The following is a 21,121-nucleotide window of genomic DNA, read 5'->3' on the forward strand; positions in this document are numbered from 1 at the left end:
ATAAATATAAAATCTAACTTCTGCAACTTAGATTTGGAGGCCATTATTGTCTCCAATCCTTTTCAACTATCCCTAATACTTTTGCCTCATTCCTTCCAAGGTATTCTCCCCCAAGAAACCTCGCTATTTTTCCTGCATTGCTGAGATTTAGCTGGGACATTCCAAGATAGCAGTAGCAGGGTTTACAACTGGCACACGACCTGGCACATCTAAATGTCTTCAAAGGTGGATTTACTGTGAAGCTGATGAAGAGGAAGCTTCGTGATTCCTCACTTGCACACCACCTTTCAAAGACCCTAGCCCCATGTTTATAAGGCTATGTCAGATATTATTTTAAAGCAGTGAGATGACATTGAAAATTTTGTTTTCTTAAATAAGCCCCCAAGTTATATAAGCTTTGGGCTCCACAAAACCAGGTCACCCATGCCAGGTGTTAGTTATTTTGAACATTACTGGGACCATCACCCCAAACATCTAGACATCACATCTACTTGTGGCTGGTACAATCAGCCTCTGCTTATGTTCCTCACATCTACTTTTCTGCTGGGCTTCTCCTCAAGTCTCACTAGGCTCCCTCCAGCCATACTCATTAAAATATATGACCTCTTACCTCCACCCATCCACCTTTTCCTGCCCCTTGGTTGCTTTTTTAATGATACTGCAAAATGTGTTTCTTTTGTTCTTCCATTGACTTGTTTTTCATCTATATCTTCCATGCAACTGTGTTTTCTGCAGGTACCAGAATGGGTTCTATATGTTCACTGTTGTGTCCCCAGCACCCAACACATAAATTAATTATGAATGACACAGACTGTCTGGGGCTGTCAGTGAGACCCTGTTGCTGAGGGAATAGCCTGTGGTGACCATTTATGCCTCTTTCAGACTTCTCTAAATTCCTTCTGTGGCTAAGCAGTGATCTGGTCTCCAGGCACAGAACTGGTTGGTTTCTCAGAGCCCTAAAGGTTTCCAAGTCTGTGCAGGAACAGTGACCATTTCATGACTGTCCAGGAAAGCCCCAGGACCCCACACTCCTTGGCTCTCAGCAGGGATGAGCCCTTGGGTTTGGGCACTGGAATTCTTCCTCCTTGGCTGCTACTTCTCTCAGCTCCTTCTCTGTGTCCAGTCTCTCTGGGCTCTGACAATTGTCCTCTATAACAGGGGCTATACCAGGGAAAAAGACACCACAGTGTGACTACCGGAGGGTGCACTACTTTATTAACCTCTAGACTATTGAACACAGCATGCAAAAGTATATAAATTTTCATGCATATGCATGTAAATGTTAATTACATGAGATTTATGTTCTGAATGCCTGGAGCTGGAAATATGGTAACCGTAATCAAGGATTCCCTGAGGGAAGTGATGCTGACAGCCTGCCTGCGACGCCAGGGATTCCAGGTGTGTTTGTGAAGAAACCGTTATGTAAGAGCAGCTGCTTTTTATTCCCATCATAAGTTATTGTCAATAAACATCTCCCGAACCTCTTTTATGAACAGAGTACTGTGTTAGTCCTATTTCCTGCCTTTACCTGCCCACTCTAATTTCCATTTGCACAATGCACATTTTCCAAAACACTTCCATATGCATTAGCTCATTCAATTCTCAGAATACTTCTGAGGAAGAAGGAATATGATCAGCTCCTTTTACAGACAAGAAAACTGAAGACATTCAGAAACAACAAGCACATGATATGTAGTAGTATCCCCCTAACCAAGGTTCCAATTTCCAAGGCTTCAGTTACTACAGTCTACAATGGTCTAAACATAATAAATGGAAAATTCCAGAAATAAAAAAAACCCGTAAGTGTTAAATTCTGAGCATTGTGATAAAATCTTAATCAACTCCCTTTCATGTCCCTCATATGAATCATCACTTTGTCCCGGGTATCTGCACGGTATATACCACCCACTTATTAGTCACTTAGAAGTCATCTCAATTACCATATTGATTGTTGTGGTATGTAGTGCTTGTGTTCAACTTGCCTTTATATTCCTTAATGTCCCTAAAATCCAAGAGTAGTGATGCTGGCAATTCAGATTTGCCAAAGAGAAGTTGTGAAGTTCTTTCTTTAAGTGAAACTTCTTAATCAGTAGAGAAAAAAAAAATGTATGCTGAGGTCGCTGCAATGTATGGTAAATTGTCCCTGTTAATCTTTTACTGTGCCTAGTTTATAAATTAAATGCTATCATTGGTAAGTATGCATAAGAAGAAACAGAATATATCCAGGGTTTGGTACTATCTGCAGCTACAGGCATCCACTGAGGGTCTTTGAACATATTTCCCCCATCATAAGGGTGGTCTTTCTTTGACAAAGCCAATGCCTGCAGCGCGTGCTCCAGGTTGAACCCTATAACCTTGTGATGTGTTGCAGGAAGGCAGCACAGAGCGAAGGGAAAGGCCAGCCCTGGGATTCCAGACATCTGTTTGGTCCCTGTTATTCTCCAAGCTGCCTGTGATGCATCACTACCTTTTAGATGTTTGTCTCCCTGTCTAAACAAAGCTATTGAACTAGTCGGTGGTCCTCCACCTGGGCTGCACATTAGGATCCCTGGGGGATATTTTTTAGAAATCCCCATGCCCAAACCACACCTTGGAGTAATTAAATCCAATCTCTGGAGCTGAGAGACTTGAATCAATGCCTACCCCACCCCCTTTTTCCTATGCTCCCTGGACATAACAAAATGCAGCCACGTCTGAGAATCTTGGCTCTGAACTAAATCATCCCTTGAATTTTTCAATATACTGTAAACTTCCATCTGAAGACTATTTGTCGCCTATGATCAAAGTAGACGTTCCCTAATTGAGCTGTTCCTATCCACCAAAGGCCATTAAAATTGTTTAACCATGTTTCTTCCAATTATAAGTGACTACAAAATTCATTTTGATATGTGATAATTATTAATATCCTAAGGTGCACTGAAAAATATTCCTTTCAGGGTTCACCTTGAAAAAAAAATGAAAATAATTTGATCTCTCTGAGCTGTCTGGTTGCTGTACATACATAGCCAAGGAAACAGACAGCACCTCCTAGCAACATACTCTCAGATGGAAGAATGGCCATTTTCACCCGACTGTCTTGTTTTGGGGTTCAACTCTATAATTACTATTCTGTTCATCATACATTGTGTATAGAGGTAAGAAGAAAGGGCTTGGCACATATGTTTAATATCTTTCAGATGTTTGAAAGAGTCAAATGGAAAAAAACAAGACCACGAAAATATAAAATACAGCAGAATACAATATACAAAAGCCAGAAAGGAAAGATAAATACATTCAAATGAAATGGAAGAAGATACCCTAGACTAAAACTCAAAGAAAATTACAGAGTGGGAGGAAATATCCACAGCATACCGAACAAATCACAAATGTGGAATATGTAAAAAAAAGTCTTATAAATCAACAAGCCAAGGACAAATAGCCCCAAATAAAAATAAATGAGAACTGGCGAGGTATTTCACAGAAGAAAGAAAAATAGCCAGTGTTAAAAGATTCAAAAACACGCTCAGCCTCACTAGTAATCAGGGGAAAATCAACTAAAATAATAACAGGACATCATTTTTCACATAGCAGATTGGCACAAAATGTAAGAAGATTGATAACAGCAGGTTTTCCTGAGGAGTAGCAAAAGACCTACACCTTGTACACTGTTGGTGACGATATAAATCGAAAAAAGCCTTTTTGGAGGACAATTTGGAACATCTAATAAAACTTTTTAAATTCAAACTGCCTTCCGCCCATCAATTCCAATTCTTGTCTCCTCTGACGAATGACTTGTGCGTCCACAGGAAGGCAGGTGCATATATGGTCAACGCCATGCTGTGTATACCAGGGAAAAACTAGGCAAAGACTTGGAGAGAGCCATCAAATGCCTATTCTGAACCCCAGGAGGGCCGGTGTGGGTGGTCAGAATGGAGGGCTTTCTCTGTATTATTTAATTTCTTTTTTTTTCTCCTTTGGATGAAATTGACTTGAGGATAGTGTCTAATTCATAAAGTTGTATTAGATGAACAAATATATATATCAATCATTCACTGAATGTCCTATATAGCTCAAATAAATGCCAATGGTAGTATTTTTGTCCTCTTTAGCAATAAAGAGCAGATTATGATCAGTGCCTGTTAGCAAGGATGTCATTTGCCCCTGCTCTGCCTTTGTGGTAGAAGAACTAAGACTCCTGTCCCGGCTTTTGGGTGGTCCTGTCTATCAGTCACTTCCTCCCTTATTCAACCATGATGATCACTGAAGTTTACTTTTATGTGTCAGGATGACAGAACCCAGGTGCTTTCTCAAGTCCCTGAGGTGGAGAGCACCCTCTTGGGAGATGTGCACACCTCAGCTCTCATGCTTAGTAATAATGCTTGCTGACTGCTAGGTCAATTCTCAAAGGAAACGTACTTCCCTTCTGGGAAGACCCCAGGGCCTGATAGATGTGAGTGGTGCATTGAAGGGGAGAGGAGAACGGTGGAGGAGAAAACACCCTGTTTCAGATAAATTCTTGTCACGGGTCTGTAGAGTTTTTTCAGGGTCTTAAGTGAATGTACATTTAGCCTTGGAAGAATTTAACTGGCAACCACAAGAAAAATGTGTTTCAGTACATTTATTTTTCCTCAACACACTCATGAGGCAATGGCAGAGGGTGGGAGAGGTGCTTATTTTAGACTTGGTGAATGAACTGCCCCCCAAAAGGGAATTATACTGAGGTGTCTGGTAGAGAATCAGTGCTTGGGGGAAACGGGGAGGAAGCAGAGAGAAATGGACTCCATGTCATGTGCAGCACCTTACTGGAGCCTTGTTCACATTTTCCTTACTACATGCTTCTTCCAATGTACTCTTTCTTTTTCTTCCTCCTCCTGCTCCTCTTCTTTTTAGTCTTCTTCAACTTCAGATTTACAAGTAAGAAAAAAAAAAAAACCTATCTACTTTCCTCCTTGACACTCTCTGGCAGAAAACTGCTTCATTTTTTTTAATATATATTTTTTTAGTTGTAAATAGATCTTTTACTTTATTTATTTATTTATTTCTATGAGGTGCTGAGGATCAAACCCTGGGCCTCACGCATGTCCGGCAAGTGCTCTACCACTGAGCCATAATCCCAGCCCCCTGCTTTATTTTTATGTCTTTCACTCAGAGCACTGCTCTGACTTGGATGAGGCTTTTCTCCCATCACCTTTTTCTGAATTGGACTGAACTGACTTCTCTTCTACTCTCACCCTTAAGCAGGTTTGCCCAGTGACTTGGTCCTCTTTTCCTGCATTTCTTCTCCTCCTCTCTATTAGAGAATCTCACATGCTCTGATTCTCATTTCTGTGCAAAGGTGCAAGGCCTTCATGATACCTTGCAGACTCCACTCTTCTGCCTCTGACCCCCGAGGCTCTTATCTCCAGCTCCGTCTCCCTGGGCTCCCACTGAAGTGGACAAGGGAGCATCCTCTGTTGCTCTCTTTCAGTGTAAACCTTACCAGATCGAATGCAATCCCGTTGGGGACCTTCCTGGGCAGTGAGTTCCTCTACTCTGAATCCCGGTGGCATTTACTGTCTACTCCACTGAATCAGCTTCACCAGCTAGGTTGTCGGAAGGACTGTGATAACTGTTGGAGGTGCTGACAGAGGAAGCTGTCTGTGGGTGTTCAGATAAACATATTTGTCTTCTGGGGAGGATCAAGAAACGGTTTCTCCCTTCACAGGCTTTTAGAGTCCAGGGAAGAAAACACAGATTTAGCCACATGTGTTTCCTGTAGCCAAAGCCTTTGGTTGAATTGAATGGTTGAAAGTATTATCATTTTGTCTTTTAGGGATGATCTCACCTAACTCCTGAAATAGCATGACTCAGAACATTTGGTGGGATAATAGGTATGCAATATCTTAATCAGAACAAATTTTAATTAATTCCTTGAAGAAATTAGTATCATGGGAAAATTCCTTATTGGCATGTCCCCTATCATAATAGCAAATATTGGACAAATGGGGCAAATAAACATCATAAAATCATATTAAAATATAGATTTAACAGGAAATGCTCAATAACACGTGTGTTTCATATTAAATATGCCAACCAGTTAAACACTAAGCCATCTCAGTTTCTAAAATGCAGTGACTTTGCTTGCTATAACTGCCACCCTAATACTCCTCACAGTTGGACCTACTTCCAAAAGCTCAGGTTTCCAATTTCCTTAGTTGTTCTAACTCTACTATATGTGTTGATTTAGATTCTCTCCAAATCTATTCTGGAAGCAGCTGTATCAAGCTTTTATGTTATCCTTGCCCATGAGATGGCTCCAAGCATTCAGGCTGAGCAGAAAATGTTCCCTGAATTTAGAAGTACATTTCTCTTGACCACCTAGATGTTATTGGCCACTTTTCAAGCTCTCTCTTCCTTTGGTTCCAAACTTAAAAAATCTTCGCACACTCTTTTAAAAAGGTCATTTCACCAGTTGGGAGTCTTCCATTTCTGATCAGTCTTAGATGTAGTCACTCTCTTTTCCCCCTTCATTTCAGATTCCTCTTGGGCGATTCTTTTGTCTAATCAGTTTCAAAGCTCTACACACAGAGTTCTTATACAATGGTCTCCTTCCATGAGAATCACTCTTGTTCTCTCCCAAATGTTATTCTTCCTGCATCGGAACTCCTCAGGACATTCTGATTCTCTCCTGGTGCTTATCACTTTCTGTCTCTGTTTAGGATTGCACAGCTCCATAGCTGATAACCCTGGTGTATTATAAATTCTTTAACAGCAGGATCTGCGACTGACTCATAGTTCTATTTGTCACAGTACCTTGTACAATGTCTGGCTTGTCATAGGCACTCAAAAAATTTTTGTTGACTGAATTAGTGATGGATGGATGGACAGACAGAAGGAAAAACTTTGGCCTAAAATTCATTACAGAAAATTCTATTTGCATATGCTATCACTATAAGGAACTTGTCTTTCTTGGACATGTTCCTTGAATTTTATCTGAGCAAAAAGGATTTTTTTTATTCCAACTTTTATTGTTCATCTATTAGTTTCTTTGGAGTATCATTTTCTAAATTGAGACTCAGTTTCAACAGCATGCATACACAATTGGAGACAATGGATCATTACTATTCAGGGTCTATTTTGTACCAGGTTCCATGCCAGGCACTTTCTATATCTTACTTCTGATCTTCAAAACAACTTTGTGTGGTAGCATTGTTATTTTTATTTATAGATACAGACAAAAAAACAAACTCAAAACTACTTACCTGAGTCAGAGGCTGTGGGTACCAACCCACGTCTGTCTGGATCTAAAGTCTTTTTTAATATATATGTCAGTTCCCCTTAAGTATGAAGGATCATTTGAAATGAGGATTTATCTAAAACGAGACATGGACTTGGAAGATTTAGTACACAATCACAGTTCTCAGAGATCTTTCAGTCTATCTGGGAAGGAAAAAAAATCTCATTGCTTCTGCCATCATAATGCAAATATTTGTACAATGCTTTATAATTCACCAAGGGCGTCCTCCTGATTTCAGTACCCCAGGAAGTGTTTTAGAGCTGGGCTTACTAAGGGATATAAAGGTATATGCAACCGGAGGGGGGAAATGCTGAAGGAGCAGTTAACCATGATGGATGGGGAAACACAGAGGAAGGGGCAGTGGAGCTGAGTCTTGAAGGAGGACAATTTCTATGGCAGAAGAGACAGCAGCATGATGGATGGTACATGGCCATGCTGCAGCCTCACCTCCCTCTTATCCAACCTCCCCTCTGCAGCCAGAGTGAGCTTTGTAAAACACAAGACTCTTGCTTCCTGGCTTACAAGGTTTGGGTGACTCCCACTCCCCTGGGATAGAATCCCAGCTCCCTGGGGTGATTTGGGAAACTGCAGTCCTCACACACCATTGTTCTCACCATTTTCACCTTCTATTGGACAGGTGCTATGCTTCCTTCAAAAACACCAAGCCCTCTCTTCCCTTGGAGCTTTTATTCAGAATTGTATTTATTGAATGTCCTTTAGTTCCTTGCCCTCCTACCTTTCTGCCAGTGTTTCTTTATTCCTTTGGGATTTGGTTAACCATCTCCTCTGTTCTTGGGGCACCGTGTGCTGGCCTCCATCATAACTGACATCTCTGGCACTGAAATAGCCTCTTTTGTGAGACTTCCTGAATCTCCCAGATGACAAACAACTGGAGGGCAAAGAATGCCTTGTTCACTATGCACACAGCACTTAGTGTATTATAAGTGATCAATAAGTATTTGTTGAATGAATAAATGGAGCTGCTCCCATCTATTGAGGGTGCTGATCTGCGCTTAGGGATAACACTGGTTTTCATAGTGAATGCAAGAGAAAGATCTTAAAGTAACCAGTATGTCAAAAGTGCAGGACTCAAGCAATTTTGCAATAAATCTATTCCAACCCAGGTCTGTCTGGCTCCAAAGTCTTTTTCAATATATCTGTCAGTGTCCCTTCAACATGAAAGACCATTTGAAATGAGGATTTATTTAGAATATGACATAGACTTGGAAATGGAGCTGTTCCTGCCTACGGAGGTTGCTCCTCTGACCTTAGGAATAACCATCGTTTTCATAGTGAATGTACGAGGAAGATCTTAAAGTAATCCATATGTTGAAAGTGCACGACTCATGCAATTTTGCTACAAATCTATTTTATTTGTGTCTTCCATGTTTCTATGCATTTATTTAATAGAACTTTTTCTACACTAGCCCCTGGATAAAAATGTGGACGGTCAAAAACAAAACAAAACAAAAGATGGAGGAAAATGTAGACAATCTTTTCTAGTTATCCTTGGGTTTTCTAAATCAACTCAGTTTAGTAGTAAGAGAATCAGCAGCCAAGAATCTTTCAGCTGGACTGCTATGATAAGCTTCTAAATGCTCCCCACCCCCATCCCCACCAGTGTGTCTTTCTGACTTGCTAGAGGACAGGTGAAGTTATTTCCACCAAAAAAAAAAAAAATTGTATTGGCTCCCAACCACCTGCAGAATCTCATGCAAATTTTTTTTTAGGGGGGTGGGTACTTGGGATTGAACCCAGAGGGGCACTTAACCACTGAACCATATCCCCAGCCCTTTCTATTTTTAAATTTTTATACAGGGTTTCACTCTGTTGCTTAGGGCCTCACTAAATTACTGAGGCTGGCTTTGAATTTGCAATCCTCCCGCCTCAGCCTCCTGAGCCACTGGGCATATCCAAATTCTTACCCTGGCATCCAACAGTCTCCATGATCTGACTCAGCCAACAGTCTCCATGATCTGACTCCAGTCCATTCATTCAGATTTACCTTTCATCAATTCATATAATCTGTGCTATCAAATTTCTCAGAGTTCCCTGAACATGCTTTTATTATTCCATCAGTCTGGATGCTTGATCTCCTTATTTGTCTACTAAGTCAGACTCTGTCTTCTGAGGTCTGATTCAGATGCCACCTTCTCTGGGAGGTCTTGCATAGTTCCCCAGATGGAATTTCTAAGTCATTTCTCAGTATCCCCAAAGCTGCAGTAGGACTTAAAAGCATGATCCCTGCTTCTCACTCCAATTAAACGTATAATTTGTGAGTGTTTAGTTGTATTAAGTGCATTAGCTATTGGCTTCTGCCATGCAGGGGTCTTATGGGGGTGTGTTAAACAGGAAATGAAGATCTGTGGATTGGTAAATTGTGGGTACTTTCAGAAGTAATAGGAAGTGATTCCCCCCTGCCATTTTGGAGGGTAGTGAAGGATATTCTGGGTGGGTAGTTAGGGGACAAAGTCAGGACACTGAGGATGATAGCTGACTAAGGTAATCGCCATTTCCTCTCATCAAAGTCTATCCCTGGAACCCCTGGGTTTCAATAAAAGCAAGAGAGGACAGGACTCTCAGTTGGCAATGTATTCCCAATAATGCGATGGTCTGCTGAACCCAGAAAAGCTAAAAATGATGATCAAGTTGTGTTGGTTTACATGTAATTTCCTAAGCAAGAGGAACACAATAGTGTTGGTAGAAGTATAACTGCAGTAGCAAAGGAAAAACCCTCAGCTTGGATGCTACATCAAAAGAAGACTGTTCATCATATTTTGGGAAAATTAAATGTGAGACCTACATTTGGGGATTGTTTCCTGGAGAGGTACACCCTGTGCCTCACAAGTGCACCTTGCACATGTTGTGGCAGATTGCCTGTCCTCCTGTACCTACCTCAGTGGCAGTTCAATTGCTTTGTCTTGTGTCTGAGCGAGCAGTTTGTACTTTTTGTTCTATGCATCTGTAATGCTGTCTTTGTTAGTGCTTTGTACATTTGAGGTACTTGACGACTCCATTGTTAATGAAGGACTGGCCTTTGAACTGCTGATCTAGCGGAGCAGCATTCCAGGTGTTTCTGCCACTCACAGCTAAGCTCAAGTCTAACTAGGACAATAGCTAGAAAAAAAATCTTGCACATGTACAAGAATAGCCATAATGTGATTGCTCATTACAAAAACAAGTAAGGAAGTGCCCAAATGTCCATCAAAAATTGAATGGATGCCTTTTTCCTGTAAATTCATATAGTACCATACACAGAAATGAAAATGAACATATAAAATATGGCTAAATCTAAAAAATATATATTAAGCAAAATAGAATATGGAAGAATACAGATAGAATAATTTCAGGTGTGATATAAAGTTCAAACACGGGCAAAAATATATTATCTCGGGATACTAGATATAAAAGGAAGTACAAGTTTTTAAGAGAAAAAGAGAATGAATACTACAAAGTTCAGCAGGTTGACCACCTATGGATGGAGAAGGAGAGGGTCATCAGGGTGGTATAGCTAGAGGACTTCAGAGATTCTGGAATTCATATTGATGAAACTCTGGGAAGGCATGTGGCAAGTATGTTTCCTCCTTTAAACTAGATCAATATGCATACATCATCTTTGCATTTCAGGGTATATTTCTTAATTTTAAAGATTTTTCCATTGCCTTCTGAAGAGACCTGTCACTGTTTGCTTGTTCACCTTGTCTCTGTAATGACAGCCTTAAAGCATCTTAGAAAACCAGCAGGGGTAGAAGTAGACTTAGACTACTCAGGCTACTCTGAGTATTGGGTGAGGAAGACAGCTAGCTCCAAAGAGAAAGAACAAAAGCAAACAATGCTTATGTGAAGCATGTTACCTACTCACACGCATCGCTTTCTATCTGTCACCACTCAATCAGATTCCAGTTTTCTTTAAGTTAGTGCCAAGATCCCTTTCTGATAGAAAGCAGAAATACATTAATTCTTCAAAAGTTTGTTAAGTACCCACTGTGTTGTATGTCGCTCTTTGCACTGCAGATACCAGCATGAACAATATAGACACAGCACAAAGAACCTCAAGTGCTTAACATGATGCTTTGAGTATAGGAAGCATCATACAGTGAGGCGACCATTCTTAATAACACTACAATAGACTGAAAACCTTGAAGCTTTGAGGCATTGAATATCAAAATCCCCCCAAGACAGTTTTCCCCACCTTTAAAGGTTTACCTCTGAAATAGTATGTTTGAGTAAGTTATTTAATTCTACAGGATCAAAAAATATTAGAATTTTGGGCTAGGGTTGTAACTCAGTGGTAGAGAGCTGGTCTTGTGTATGAGGTACTGGTTTCAATCCTCAGCCCCACATAAAAGTAAATAAATAAAAAAAATGTGTGTCCATTTACAACTAAAATATATTCTTAAAACATATTAGAATTTTAGTGAATTTAAGCAATAGTGTATTTGTTGTTCGTGTGTCTTCTGCTTTGATCCAGGGCTGCTTTTTAGTGAGCAGCTCAGGATTTCCGGCATTTTGTGCGTGACATATTTCAAGGCTTGCTCCTACAGTGACCACGGCAGGCTGGGGAAAAACTAGCTGCGGAGTCTTCAGTTACACTGTGTGGGCTAAAGCAAGTTACATGCCTCCTTTTAACATCAAGGGGCCTGGAAAAGGGCAATTCTAAGGAGTCTATAAGGAGTGGGGACCAAATAGCAGTGAATAGTGGCTCATCCGTGGGTAGTCTAATTAAGGAACACATGACAAAGTGCTCTCAAACAATCACCCCCAGCCCTACCTCCATTTAAGATCTGAACAACCCTACAAGGAAGTTATTATTTCATCTTTCCAGATGAGAAAGTATCCCTTGCTTACCTAAGATCACTTTTATTATAAGAGGTAGAGAAAGAACTCAAGTCCTGTGCTTAACAATAGTAATGTTTTATTGCCTCTTTCATATCGCACATAAAGGAGTGAATCATGATTATTATTCATGCTCTGCTTTTAAGCTCCTAAACATTAGCATAATAAGAGTCATACATCTTATGCCTGGAGATGTTCATTATTCAGAGCAATAATCATCAGCTCCGATTGGCTCCCCTATACATATTGTACACTTCATTATATAGAGGACCATTATTCAACTGGTTTATCAGTGCTTACACTCCCAATTTCTTTTTCCAAAAGTTTTAAAATGCTGAGAATTACAAACTGCCTTAGTAGCTTCCATAATACTTTCTCTCCCAGTTCAACTGTTTGCTAGACAACCATTAGTCGGCATGGTAGGCTGAAAAATGATCCCTCAAAGATGTCCATGCCTTAATTCCTTAGACCTATGAGTATATTATCTTATATGGAAAAAAGGATTTTGAAGGTGCAATAAATTCAAGGATTTTGACTCGGGAAATCTATCCTGGATTATCAGGATGGGCTCAAGTGTCTTTACAAAAAAAAAAAAAAAGAGGAAGATCATGGTCAAAAAAGGAGGTCATTGCAGAAGCAGAGCACGTGGAGATAGTGGAAAGGACGTGAGTCAAGGAATGCAGACCTATCTCCAGAGTTTGGAGAAGTCCAGGAAATGAATTCTCTCCTAGAGTCTCCAGGGTCAACCGCCCTGCCATCGTCTTGGTATCAGCTCTGTGGGCCCCCGTTTTAGACTTCAGATCTCTAAAGCTGTCAGATAATACATCATTATTGTTTTAAGCGGCAGCTTGTGGTAATCTGATACAGGGAACAACAGGAAATGAATACTATAGGCCAACAGAAAAAGCAGAATCATGTAGCAGAGTTACACCTCGCCCACGGCCCTCCTGGGCCCCCCTCAGGAGATGACTTCTCCCCAAATGAGTGTCCTCAAAATTTCCTTATTGGTTTCCTTGTATCATCATTTGTTCCTTCTGTCTACTTTTTATTACCTATCACATCACAGAGCTTTGAGAATAAAAGAGTATTTTGACTTCTGTTAGAAATAATTACAAGATGCCTCCTCTCGTCCATTTTGGAAGAAGATAGGGTGGAGACTTAAATTGGGGAAATAAGCAAGATGGAGAAGAAGTTGCATGGGGCTTAGGAACCAGATAGAGTTGAACTTGATTGAACCTCTACTGGGCACCAGAAAATGTAACGTGTGGCCCCTTTTCAGGTGCCGATTTGAATAAAAAAGACCATTAAAAAGACAACTGGAGAATTTGTCATGTTTCAAATGTAATCACCCATATAAATTATGCTGTCATACTTTGTCATTTTGACCATATTTTTAGAGATGTGTATTCAAGTATAGAGAGATGAAATGACATGCTATCTGGGCTTTGCTTTAAAATCTTATAGGAGAAGGGAGTACGGATGGACAAAACGATGTGACAAAAACCTTCATCATCATTGACTTTTCTGACTTTTTCTTACTTTTTCATAGGGAGCAAATAAAAATAAAAGAACTAGCTCAGTCTTGTTAATGGAAAGATTTCAGTAAAAAATAAAGGTAATAAATAAAGGCTCTGTTCCTTTGAAAATTCTAGGTCCTTGCAGAGCTCAGGGGATGGCAGGTGAAATCAATACAAGTGTCCTTATGACTAAGCCTCTCTCCAAATTGCTCCCCTAGGGGGTTAGGTTCTTCTTATAGATTACGACAGCACTGACATTTTCGAAAAGAAAAATAGGCTCACCAAACACTTAATATGCTGGACTTGTTGCTGGCACATACTAAGAGAGAATCACAAAAACCGATAGCACAGTCTCCAGTCTTTCCGGAAGGCATCCTGTCCTTATTCTTAGAATTTGGAAATCATCTAAAGCCCAGAAGAAAAATAACACTGCTTAGAAATTTTTGACCCCTAGCAGGTCATGGCTGCTTAGTTTTTCTTCCAAAAGAGATAGGTAAAAGTAATATGTGTTGTTTGCTGTGCTGCTCTCTCTCTGCTATACCACCATCGGCCCAGGTGGGAGGACAGCGTTGGCTGCCCTGTCGTCTGTTTTCTGGTAGCTGTTTCCCAGTGCGGGGAAATTTTAGGGCAGGTACAGCCAAGAGGGTAACAATTTCCATGCTGAAAAGGTCACCTGTAAGTGCCTCTCAGCCTCAGCAGCAGGGCTGATTTCCTCCTGATTAGTATTGTAATTTCAGAGGAAATTAGAACGAAGGAGTACTATATTCTGTGTTGCTGATAAGAACAGTTTTTACCTCTACATGCAGAGCTAGAGGTATAATATGGCAAAATGTTTATAATGAATTAAGTGAACGCGGTTGCTCGTCATAGAAACCCATAGACACTGTCACAAAGCCAGTGATGTGTGTGATTTACCTGAGCATTAAGTTTATTTCAAACACTTTTTGAATGCAATAGGCACTACCACATGCAATAGGCACTACCACAAATACCAAGAAGGAAGAACTGATGCCTACCCTCAGAGAGCTAAATGCCTGGTCTTAGTTTTTATTTTTCAAAGATCAGTATGCAGAGTACCATAAAATCCAATTTTACCTTTTCCCAGAGGGACTTTGTGACCCCCCTCCCCTAGTTCTGCTCATTGCCATATATTATATCTTCCACCCATGTGTGTAGGACAGGTGATCCTATAAAGGCTAAAGAATCACCTGGAGGCACATTTCCCCACACCTGACATCTGCCTCTTGAAGAAAGTTCTTTTGGTTTAATCCATACCTTTCCCTTCTCTTAAACATCCACATTTCTCACTAGCAGATTTGTGTCTTCCAGACTTTCTCCAATAAAGAAACCCATCCCACTTAGTGTTTCTCAGACTTATTTGACCTCAGAACGATTTTCACCAAATAGCTTTTTTGTGTGTGTGTTTTGCAAAACATACTTTGAAAATCAATTCAGAGGCACCTTGAACCATTAGAATTATTGGCTCTGCTCTGAATTCAGCTGAAGAGGAATGTGTCCAAATAAGAACTACTTTTGCTGCCTTCTCTGACCTCTGACCTTTTTAAAGCTGCAATCTAAGAGACCCCAAAATCTTATAAGATCTTATGAGTTTCTTGTTATTCAGCTTTATTCAGGTTAAAGATAATCATGTGCCTGACTTACCTGAAGTTCTAATTAAAAATAAATTAAATGTTAAAATTAAGAAAGTTGAGCAGGGTTAGTTGTGTTGCACCATTGCTTGGAGCAGGGGAGGGATATGATGGTCATGTTTTCTATTCATTCTATTCTAAACAGAAGCAGTGTTTCCTGGGTTTGTGTGACATAGACAATCTGAAGATTTCCTGTCCTTGGGAAGGCTGATACTGTGAGTGGAGAAATTTGTCATCTCTGGCGTGTAATATACAGTGTCTGATGCATAGTAGGTACTTGATAAATTAATTAGCAAGGAGCAAGATTAACGAAGAGATGAGTGAATAGCTTCAGGTACCATGTTCATTCAATACCTATTCTTTGGGGAAAGCAATAGATCAATGAGGTTAAGGAGAACTACCTATAATATGGCACCTAAGTAGTAGTACCTCAGCCGGAAGAATTTGAGAAATGGAAGAATTCTCTGGCCTTTCCCTGAAGCAGACCACTAGACTCCTATGTGAGAGGTACCTTCCCTATGCCCAGAACAAAGAAACACCTTATTTTCAAAGATAAGAGAGAGGATGAGAAGAATCTGAATAGGCCTTGCTAAAAATTTCACGATTTACTATTCTTAGCTCAGACTTTAATCCTAAAATATTCTCCCGTAACTGTTGTTCTTCATCAAACCTTGTATAAAAATGTTCAGATCTAAGCACTTCTTGACTTCATTTCCCCACAGGGGGCTCCTGTGTCATGTATATTAAATAATTTCTTATGCTTATCTCTTGTTAGCCTGTCTGTCTAGTAGTGGCCTCAGCCAGGAACTTAAAAGTGTAGAAAGATATTTTTTTCCCTTCCCTATCAGGCAAAGCTAGGTAAAGATAAGCTACAGCTGAACACCAGCAATCACCAGATATACCACACTGTGGTCATGGCTTGGGATGCAGGACTTAGTCACAAATCAGGCCCACAGAAGGACATAATGGCCAAACATACTTCTCCAGACATTTAGGTTGACTCCTAAAGTTAAACTTATGTTTTCAGATGAAAGAGTGCAGTTAAGAAAGATTCTCAGATGTGGTTTCATGGCACTTTTGCCATAAAATATGTGGAAGCTAATACACAATAAGAGATGAGAGGGGAAGAATAGATATTCAGTAGATTAGACAAAGGGAAATGAAGGGAATGGAGGTAGAATAGGATAAGGAAAGATAGTGAAAGAATCCAAAATAATTTTCCTGTGTGCATATATAAATACACCATAGTGAACCCCACCATATTATACCACAGAATGGGATCTTAAGCAGAATAAGATATATTCCAAGCTTGTATAATTATGTCAAAATAAATTCTACTGTCATGTAGAATAAAAAAAGCCAATAAAATTTTTAAAAAGCCAATAAAATAAAAATGTATAACTATGGGTAAGTGGCAGAAAAATCAATAAAAAGAAGGAACAGAGGTTGGGGGTAGGGAAGGGGAAGGAGATGTACTAGGAACAGAATTAAAACAAGATATATTCCATGCTTTTATAATTATATCAAAATGGGTTCTATTTTCATGTATAACCAAAAAGAACCAATAAAAACAATTAAAAAAATGAAACTGAAATTTTTTTTTAAAAACCCACAGAATGTAATGGGTCATATACACTTAGCCATATAAAAGAATAAGATTTCTTTCTGTCTTTGCAGTCTTTAGCAGATTACCTGTGATGTGTGTCACATTCTAGTTTAATACTTCTTCAGTAATGAAACTGTTTACTTTCTCTTATGCCTTGGTGGAGAGTTCTCCTAGGTTGGGAGCAGATTTTTAATTACATTCTCCTACAGGGCCAGAGTGAGGATGAAGCCAGGGTGTTTGCCCTCCTCTGCTTTGAGTGGTATCTCTGCCAATGGTTTAGCTTCCACCCGGCAGACTTTCCCACCATGGTCTCAGATTCCCCAAGTATCATTGGCATCAGGATTTTGGTTGGCACCATTTGTCCTCTTTGTTCTTTTACCCCCAATGTTGTCTGCAACTTCATATTGAGGCTAATATCTGGATGGTCTCATGGTCTCCTCTTTGGTTTCAACTGTCCTAACTAACACTGTTATATGAAGGTGAGCTATGATAAGTTAACAATGATCTAGAAGAGCCATCTCAGAAAATACCAAAGGACAAGTAGTTAAAAAATATTAAAAAATAAAATGAAATATAATCATATACTTGATTCACCCAAAAAAATGTAGAGGAAAAAAAAAAAGGGGCACCTACACAAAAATAATGAAAGGTTGGACAAAATGAAAGCAAATACCAAGATGGTAGACTTAAATACCACTACATTAAATATTATATAAAATGTAAATTGGCTAAGTGCTTCCATTAGCCCAGAGACTGTCAGACTAGATTAAAAAAGAAACAGTATAGTTGAAAATGTATAAATGGAAAAAGGACTATAATGCAAACACTAAGCACAGGCGATATGAGTGCTATGGTAAGATCAGTTAGTAAATGGAGAAGATGGGATTCAAACCCAGAGCATCTGTTATAACTCTCCAGTGTTTCCCTCAATCATAATAAGAATGAAACTTAGTTTATAATCATATAAAAACCAAGATATTTTCATTGATTCCAATCTCACTTGGCTATTTTCTATGTCAGTAAAAAAAAAATGCTACTGATTAAACTCTGACATGTCATCAACTATACACTCTAATTTCAGAGATGTTCAATGTGATCAGAGATGTTAAATGTGAAAAAATTGTGCATGTTAGAGTCAAGAAAATGATACCCCAAAATGAGGCACTATGGACTTCAAATTGAGAGTACCTGAGGTGAAGCAAATTCAGGGAAAAATTTTGTTCAAATTTCCCTTATCTACCTAAAGGCCAGAACAGCCAAAGAGGAATGCAATTGCTTCAAATCTTCTTACTGAAATTTCATTACCCAAGGAAGATTAAACTCGTGTCCCAGGGAAAGACTGAAACTCAAACACCATCCCTGGAGCCTAGAGGAATTTTGTACCAGTCATTGTCCGTTCCCTGGGTTCATTCATTTCCCCTAAAGCCCATTTATTGCTCCTCTAAAATCGTCTACAGCCTCTCCCTCTACTTCCTTCTCCCCCATGAAGAGGGAATTTAAGCCTCAACCATCTGGCCCTTCTTTGAATTTTATAGTTTGTGTGGATCCCAGGCACAAAGGCATGTGAATAAATTTGCTTGTCTTTTCTCTTGTTAATCTGCCTATTGTCTGTTTGTTTCAGTTGGGAAAACTTCAGAGGTAACATTCGAACATCCTACAGATGAAATATGGGAAATATTCTCTCTCTTTTTAGGGGAGGAAAACTTTATTTTTGTCTCATAGTTTCAGATAGGCTGACTTCATTGCTCTGACCCTGAGGCAAGGCAGAACATCACGGTAGAAGGATATGGCAGAGGATGGCTGCTCAGGTCATGAGAGATAGGAGGCAGAAACACACACACACACACACACACACACACACACACACACACACACGCCAAGGACAAAATATCGACCTACAATTACCCCAGTTAATCTATTCATGTGGATTAATGCACAATTTAGGTCACAGTTCTCATAATCTAATTTTTTCATCTCTGAACATTCTTTTTTTTTTCCTGATTAGTTATACATGACAGCAGAATGCATTTCAACTCATTGTGTACAAATGGAGCACAACTTCTCATTGTTCACGATGCAGAGTCACACCATTCATGCAATCATACATGTACGTGGGGTAATAATGTCTGTCTCATTCCACCATCTTTCCCACCTCCACTTCCCACCTCACGCCCCTCTGCCTAATCAAAAGTTCCTTTATTTTTCCCTAGTAACTCCTCCCCCCCATTATGGATCAGCATCCACATATCAGAGAAAACATTTGGCCTTTGGTTTTTTGGGGGGATTGGCTTATTTCGCTTAGCATGATATTCTCCAACTTCATCCATTTATCTGCAAATGCTATAATTTCATTCTTTAAGGCTGAGTAATATTCCATTGTGTATATACACCACATTTTCTTTATCCATTCATCTGTTGAAGGGCATCAAGTTTGGTTCCACAGTTTAGCTATTGTGAATCGAGCTGCTATAAACATTGGTGGCTGCATTATTGTAGTATGCTGATTTTAAATCCTTTGGGTATAGACCAAGGAGTGGGATAGCTGGGTCAAATGGTGATTCCATTCCAAGTTTTCCAAGGAATCCCCATACTACTTTCCAGAGTGATTGCACCAATTTGCGATCCCATCCCATACAATACGATTGTATTTCCCCCCCTCCCCATATCCTCGCCAACACTTATTGTTGCTGAATTCTTGATAATTGCCATTCTGACTGGAGTGAGATGAATTTTTAGGGTAGTTTTGATTTGCATTTCTCTAATTGCTACATATGTTGAACATTTTTTCATATATTTGTTGATAAATTGTGTATCTTCTTCTGTGGAGTGTCTGTTCAGTTCCTTTGCCCATTTATTAATTGGATGATGATGATGATGATGATGATGATTTGGTGTTAAGTTTTTTGAGTTCTTTATATATCCTGGAGATTAGTGCTGTATTTGAGGTATGTGTGGTAAAGATTTTCTCCCATTCTATAGGCTCTCTCTTCACATTATTGATTGTTTCCTTTGCTGAGGAGAAGCTTTTTAGTTTGAATCCATTCTATTTATTGATTATTTTTTAAAAAAATATTTAATTGATTTTATTTTTAAATACATGACAATTCTTATTACCCATATAGAGCACAATTTTTCATATCTCTTTATATAAAATATGTTCATACCAACTCATGTCTTCATACATGTACTTTGGATAATAATGTCTATCACATTCCATCATCATTGCTAATCTCCTGCCCCCTCCCTTCTCCTCCCACCCCTCTGCCCTATCTAGGGTTCATCTAGGGTTCTATCTAGGGTTCTATCTAGGGTTCTACTAGGTACTCCTCCTCCCTAACCCATTATGGGTCAATCAGTTTATATCAGAGAAAACATTTGGCATCTGTTTCTTGAGGATTGGCTAACTTCACTTAGCATTATTTTCTCCAACGCCATCCATTTACCTGCAAATGCCATGATCTTATTATCTTTTATTGCTAAGTAATATTCCATTGTGCATATATGCCACACTTTTTTTTTAAATCCATTTATTTACTGAGGGACATCTAGGTTGGTTCCATAGTTTAGCTACTGAGAATTGTGCTGCTATAAACATTGATGTGGCTGTGTCCCTATAGTGTGCTGTTTTTAAGTCCTTTGGGTATAGACCGTGGAGTGGGATAGCTGGGTCAAATGTTGGTTCCATTTCCAGTTTTCCAAGAAATCTCCATACTGCTTTCCATATTGGCTGCACCAATTTGCAGTCCCACCAGCAATGTATGAGTGTGTCTTTTTCCCCACATCCTCACCAACACTTATTGCTGTTTGTCTTCATAATAGCTACCATTCTGACTGGAGTGAGATGATATCTTAGAGTAGTTTTGATTTGTATTACTCTCATTGTGAGAGATAATGAACATTTTTTCATATATTTGTTAATTGCTTGTATATCCTCTTCTGAGAAGTGTCTGTTCATGTATTTGGCTCAATTATTAATTGGGTTATTTGTGGGGTTTTTTTTGGTGCTTAGGTTTTTGAGTTCTTTATATACCCTAGAGATTAGTGCTCTGATGTGTGAGAGGAAAAATTTGATTCTTAATTATATTTCTTATGCTTTAGTAGTCTTGTCAAGAAAGTCAGGTCCTAAGCTGACATGATGAAGATTAAGTGGAGGGAAGCAATTAAATATAAAATCTTAAATATAAAATCTCTGGTCTAATTCTTAGGCCCTTGATCCAGTTCGAGTTGAGTTTTATGAAGGGTGAGAGATAGGAGCTTA

The sequence above is a fragment of the Urocitellus parryii genome, chromosome 11 (assembly GCF_045843805.1).
Source record: "Urocitellus parryii isolate mUroPar1 chromosome 11, mUroPar1.hap1, whole genome shotgun sequence".
NCBI lineage: Eukaryota > Metazoa > Chordata > Mammalia > Rodentia > Sciuridae > Urocitellus > Urocitellus parryii.